Genomic DNA, 6,711 nt, shown 5'->3' with positions numbered 1-6,711 from the left:
GGTGCTCTTCCAGCTGAGACCTGTGGTCCTTCACCCACACCTTTAGCTGTTTAGCTGGGCTTCCTCTCCATCAGAGATGGGTTGCTCTTCATTACAATTTTATGAGTTACATTTCCAGCTACTTGTCTATTACATTTTCCTCTTCTACACCCTCCCCTTGCCTTTTCTTGGAAAAAAGGGATGTTGCGTGTATGGGGGGGTCACTGCCCAGATGTGCTTTCTTCTGGCAACCCCAGTGTGCAGCTGGAGACCTGGAACAAGCTGCAACTGAGCCGTCCCCAGGGTGCAGCGCAGCCTTTCCAAAGGATGCCTTGTGAGGGTGTGACCAGTGTCTGGTAAGACCTAATCTTCCTCTTCTCTTTTGGGTTGTTATTTCACATGTTTTGGGGCTGTGACTTGTCTTTGTGTCCCCCAGGACAGCGGGGTCCTGCCTGCACAGTGCCTATAGCTGAGCTGCCGGACACAAAGGGGCTCAGGGTGACGATGGGAGATGCTGAAGAGGGGCTCTTCATCAGGGACTCAAGGATTAGGACAAGGGGTGATGGGTTCAAACTGAAACAGGGGAAGTTCACGCTAGAGATAAGGCAGAAGCTCTTCCCTGTGAGAGTGCTGAGGCGCTGGCACAGGGTGCCCAGAGAAGCTGTGGCTGCCCCATCCCTGGCAGTGCTCAAGGCCAGGTTGGACACAGGGGCTTGGAGCAAGCTGCTCCAGTGGAACGGGTCCCTGCCCATGGCAGGGGCTGAAGCTGGATGTTTAAGTTCCCTTCCAACCCAAACCAGTCTGTGTTCCTATGATTCTATGCATGTGCTGGAGTCAAGGAGGTTGCATGTTTCCTCCATCTCACCCACTCCTCAGGCCAGCTGTGCCTCCACCCCTCAGCCTGCAGCAGGTGCTTGGATGCACATTCAAACCTCAACTTCATCAAACCTAAAGGTAACGACTGTGGGTTTATCTCCTGCTCCCATTCTAAATGGTTTTTAGCTCTTGCTCATTTTTTAGGTGCTTTTTGTTGGTGGAGACCCACGACAAATGTTGGAGACAACTGACAAATCACCCTTAATCCACCTGAACTGCTGAATCTGGTGGTCTGATGCTGCTCCCCTACAACAAACCTCCCTGGTACCATTAATCAGTGTCTTTGGCTCCTGGGTGCCTCACGGTATGTGTCCATACAGGGAAACCCTCTCATTTATAAACCTTGGGGACCTCCCACAGTTCCCATTCCCTGTGACCCCGGCGAGGGGGTCAGTGGGCAGAGTAAACTGGTTGAGAGGGAAGGTCCTAATATTTATATGGAAAGCCATTAGCAGGCAATATCTTATCTGCCTTCTGTTTTGAAGCGGAGGCTTGGGCGATGGCAGGGCTGCGGGTAGCATTGGAGCTGCCTCTGCAGTGCCCTGACACGCTCTGGTTTGCCATCTGCACTCATGGCCGTGTTACACAGCACGTCCTTGGTGGTGTGGGATGAGAGTAGTGGGTGCGGAAGCTCTTCAGAGAGGAAAAAACCCCTTGGATCCTTACCTGCTGCATTTTATAGCCAGGGGAAAGCTCCTGAACGTACCTTGGTACCTCCGGGGGTGAGTGTTCCAGTGCGCTGGTCCCTGTGTGAATGATGTCCTTCCAGGCCCAGCTGGAGGATGAAGGGATCTGCCCTGGCCTGGAAAGGTACAAACCTATGAAATAGCTGTTGTCTCGTTGGCTCCCCCGAGCCTTCCCCAGATGTTGAGCAAAGCTTTGAACACAGAGGTGGTCAACTCTTGTTTTCTCCAGGGGAAACCGTGCTGGCGAGCCTGAGTTGGATGGGAACAAACAGGGGAGGAGTGAAGAGGAAGGTGAAGATACAGCAGTGATGAGATTCCTGCAGGACTGGTCCCAGGAGAGGAGGGGTGGTGGCTCCCTGGGGAGCAGGCACAGAGGACACAGGAGCAGCAGGTAGGAGGGTGCTGGGTGGGCAAAATCGATTGCCACGGACTGTAGGCAATGGGGCAAAGAGCAAACCAGAGCCAAGCTAAGGAGTGAGACAGTGGGGTTCCAAATTCACTGGTGTTTTATTCACATCTTCACCAAACAGAGCCCTCTGCTCCCAGGCTGCTGTGCAGCTCTGGGTATACCTTCATAGCACCCTTTTCCCAGAGCACATCCTCCTAGGATGCTGGGGAAGGACTTCCCTAGGACTGGGAAAGGAACAGGAGCTCCTGGGGAGCAGTGAAGCAGCTGCCTGTGGTGGCATTCGGCATGAGGATTCGGGGCCCATTCTAGATACTGGGGAGAAGAGTGGGGCTGAAGCAGCCTTTGGGACTCCATGAACCCCAGAAAACCCCACAGCAAGTATCCCTTAGTTCAAAAGCCATCAGGGATCTCCAAGCACAGGCTGGAAAAGTCTTCAAGGGGGGGGAAAGGGACGTCCCCACCTGCTTGTGTGAGGCTGAGATGCAGATTCCCAAATCCAAGGCTATGGTTGTTCCCTCTTTCCTCTTCTCTCCCCAAACCCAGCACGGGATGGAGGAAATGTTTCTAATGCTGAAAGCTGCCTGTTGGCCTCGTCCAGGCTGCATGCTCACTGGGAATGATGGCTTTTAAAAGCCAGGCCCTCCCTCACCCACCAGGGATGTTTCTGTGCTCACATGTAGCTTTTGTTCTATTTAAGTGTCCTGGTCTGTCTATGTGGATTGTTTGCACCAAGATGGATTTTGGAGGTGTTACTATTTGCAGTTGCTGAAATCCTACCCTGACGCCATCACATGCTGATTACTAAATGCTGAGAAATGTAGGATCTTGGCTCTTGACCTGGGAAAGACACTTGATGATTTCAAGGAATGGGCAGGACAGGGAGAGCTCGGGGGGAGCAGCACCATGTGTTGGGCTGTTACTGAGTCAGGAAAGGGAGCAAAAACTGGCACAGAGAACACAGGGTTTCTGCTGAATTGACGTAGAGACACGGAGCATCGCTGATTCCCAGAGCTGATAGGGGAAACACAACCTGATTCCTCACTGCAAGGATGCTGGAGCCTTCACTGCTGTGTGTGTGCAACCTGGCCTGGGCACATAGGGCCGTTAGTGCGGCATCCGTCTGGTGTGGTTCAGCTCCGGGTGCAGCACTAAGTCATTGTTGGTTTATTTGGGGTTTTGTTTCTTTTCTCTAGAAGGAAACGTTCTTGGGAATACAAACAGTTCCCAACCTTCCTGCACCGCTCCCTGTGGGGAGCAGCAGTGGGGCTGCCTGGCCTGCGCCCCTCCAAGGAGTCAGACCCATGCTAAAGGGGGCTGGTGCCCTCTGGGAGGAGTTGTGGGCCTGCTGAATGCACAGGGCTGGTGATAGAAGAGAGATGGAGCAGAACCATGGGGCAGTCTGGGGAGAGGCGGCGCTGATGAGATCTGCACCCCCCGGGAGGCAGATGGTGGAGGGGATGCAGGGTTTGGGGCATTGCTGGTGCTCAGGGTGCTCCCATCCCAGTCCCCCTGCTGTTATTAAAGAGCTTTGGGTCAGCCATTGCTAAGTTTGCTCTTGGTGGCTGTGTCTTTCTGCTCTGCTCTCCCCAGGCTGTGCCATGAGGTGGGTCTAACCTAGAAGCTCAGGAACCCATTGCCAAGCAGGGCACGTGGTTGCATGACAAGGCGCAAACAACGTGCTCGGCATGTTAGGACCTGCTGTTTGGGGTTGGAGGTTGGGCCATTGGAAAGTGGGACCCTCCCATCTCCCCGATCCTCCTCCCTTGTCTTGGGAACCCACATAGGAGTGAGAGTTCCTATTGACACTTATTTTATGTCTGTGCAGGCAAAAAGGCTGCGGGTGATGAAGGGGAGCATCAACAGATGTCCTGTTTGGACAAGACCTGTTCACCCTACCCAGCAAAGCTCAGCTGCATGTCCCAGATGGACCCATGCTGATAACTGCCTTTTAATGATCATCTCCCAGAACATCTCTGCTCCTGGAAAGCCTCAACAAAACGTTATGCAAGAAATGAGCTGGGAGCCGTTGGAGACCAGAGCTGTGAATGCCTTGGGCAGAGCTCCCTGGTGAGTCTTCACAGAGGAATTCTGCATTCCTCCCACTGCTTTGCCCTGCTCTTTCTCTTTGCACTCTGCCCAAAGCAACTGAAGCTGGGAAATGTGGTTTGTTCCCTTCTAGACTTGTCAGAAGCGTTTCAAAGGAAGTGGGGGTACATAGAGACGTTTATCCAGTTAATTCGTATGCAAGCATTCAATGTCTTGATAGCAGCAGGGATGTATTGCTGATGGGGCTGTGAGACATGCCCTGTCCCTGGGAGTCTCTGTCATTTCTTGGGACAAGTCATCCACTTAGATAAATGCTTCCAAGAGCTCACACCTCAGCTATAGGCTTTCCCTCACACACTGCATATGCAATGGGAAACTAAATGGAGCCAGGGCACAGGTCTAAACACTGTCCCATTATCGCCTGTACTGTGCACACCTCAGCATGACTTTAGCCTATGCCAAACAGCATCTAGGCATGGTCCAAGGATAGCTCAGAGCATTCCCAGCAAAAGCCCTGGACGTGGCTTCATGAGAGGCAGTGGGGATGGGAGTCACGATGGGCCACAGCCTCAGGGACAAAACCCAGTCTCTGGCCCATTTATTTAGTGATACAGATGAATTCAGTGCGTGCAAACCCATCCTTGTGAGCTAACTGCTCTTGGTGACCTCTGTGAAGGTGAATGGTCTCATCCCTGGGTGAGCAATGCCTACCCCATTGGCACAGGGGGTTCAGCCTTTGCGTTGTCCTCTGCTCACCTGGGTGAGAGCTCAGCATCCAAAGCTCCACCATCACATTATCCCCCTGGGTCAGCAAGGGCACTTACCAGGAAGCTTCTCCACACCAGCACTATTTGCCTTCAGACATAGGGATTACTGAGACTATTCATCATAAACCAGGAAATCCTCCTGACAACTGCGTTTGGTCCTGCCAAGTCTGCTACCTGAATGGCTTCTTTGTTCTATCCATGCTACAGTCTCACATCACCTTCTGGACTAAGCAATCAGTCACCACATGTCACACGTGCCACTCGGTCCACGGCCTTGTGGCTCTCCCACAGCTTCCCCACACTTGCTCATTTGTTTCATTCACATTGCTGACCCTTGCTCAGCTTACATTCCTTATGCTGGGGCACAAGTCTTGAGTATTCCACCTACCTGAAGCCTCTCCTCTGGTGCTCCAGGATCCTTCAACTTAGGGCATCTCATGGTGCTGGGAAACTCAAATCTTCTCTTTCCTTCCCTACAGCTTTGAGTAAAATTGCATCTGGACACATCTGGGCATGCAGGGTCTTCATTTGTGCTGCTGCCTGCATGGAAAGGGCAAGAAATCACAGCTTCTCAAGCATGGAGTTTCTAGGCAGAGCACTTGAATGTATGGTACCTCCTCAGGCCCAGGTGAGGAGCTGTGGGACCTCAGGCTGCCTGGATCATCCCAAGGTGAGCAAACCATGAGTCAGGGCCCGCATCCCTCATGCCATGGTTCATTTTGTTGCTCTCACCTGGGCTGGAGTGCTCCCAAGTCTGCAGGAGGCCCCTGGACACACTTGATGTGAGCTCCAGCTCTGTCCCAGGAGCTGGAGCCTTCTGCTGGTAGAAATGTAGAATCTTCCAGCCCATATTGCCCATGTGCATCCCTCTTGCCCACCCAAAACACCTTAAACTTATCCTAAAACTCTTTCAGTGACTTTAATTCCAGACCAGAAATAGATCAACCCATATTTACAGCTGAACCTATTTAAGGCCCATGATAACACACAATGAGTTGTTTATATCCCAGCCAAGTGCAGCCAAGATGCAAGATCAGTTCACTCTGGCCATGGCAAACAAGCAACCTCTCCATGTCTACCGTGTTGTACAATGCCTGTTCACCTGGGCTGGAGACCCTTTACAGCGTGGTCAGCAGCACTGGACACCGGACACAGGAGGGACCCCAGAGAGTCTTGCTCAAGTGCTCATCTACTCCTCCACAAGGCTGGTTTTGGACAGGTTACAAACCAGTGTGTGGTTAAGGAGGGCTCTGGTAACAGCAGACTGGTACAGGAAAGGTGTGAGGTGGCAAGGGTGCCTCTGAAAGAGCCTCGAGCTTTAGTGCCTGTGGCAAAGAGATGCTCAGGAGCAGCACGTGATGAACCATCTCCTCCTCTGTGCCTCCAACATCACAACTGGCAGCAGCTGATGCCTCCAGGCCATGTGTTTGAAAATCAGGGAATAATTGGCCTCTATTGAGCTTCCTGCTGCTCTTCAGGTCCCATCTCTGGAAAATGTTTCCCTTTCAGGTTGAGGAGCCCCATTGCATGGAGGCAGCGGACACGGCTCTGCCCTTCCAGGCTCCCTGCCCATACCTCTGGACGTGCACTTTGTTTTCCTGCCTGCTACTGAGCCCTGAGCTGAGCTTTTCAAAGGTCTCTCCTGACCCCAGGGTGTTTCCATGAGGAAAACCAGCTGGGAGCCCAGCAGCGCTCACAGAGATGCGATTGTTTTCTCCATCAGCAGCGCTGAGCACACATTTCCAACGGATTCCCTGTGCGTTTCCTCCTGCGATCCCTTGGTGGGAAAAGGACCATCAGCAAGACCTTGTCTTATTTTCATTAGCGGCCTTTGCCACCTCCATTTTTGCAGATCGTTTGGATACCTCGATCAGCACAAGCAAACCAACAAATCCTGCACTGGAATCCAAACCTTTATCCCTCCCATCATTTCCCTGTGCTCCTAACA

The 6,711-nt window shown here is 52.5% G+C and overlaps 1 long non-coding RNA gene across 1 annotated transcript; it reads left to right on the top strand.

Moving 5' to 3' along the window:
* Positions 1 to 1,807: 1,807 nt before the first annotated feature.
* On the top strand, positions 1,808 to 5,953 carry LOC133213605 (uncharacterized). The gene is made up of 3 exons (XR_009725846.1): positions 1,808 to 1,932; positions 3,776 to 4,017; positions 5,243 to 5,953. It is a non-coding gene; the product is annotated as an uncharacterized LOC133213605 (long non-coding RNA).
* Positions 5,954 to 6,711: the final 758 nt, after the last annotated feature.

This window comes from Neopsephotus bourkii, unplaced genomic scaffold (genome assembly GCF_033783945.1).
Source record: "Neopsephotus bourkii isolate Nb327-2 ecotype Australia unplaced genomic scaffold, CSIRO-AGI_Nbou_v1 NB_838, whole genome shotgun sequence".
Classification (NCBI taxonomy): Eukaryota; Metazoa; Chordata; class Aves; order Psittaciformes; family Psittacidae; genus Neopsephotus; species Neopsephotus bourkii.
This window is presented reverse-complemented; position numbering and strand designations above follow the sequence as displayed.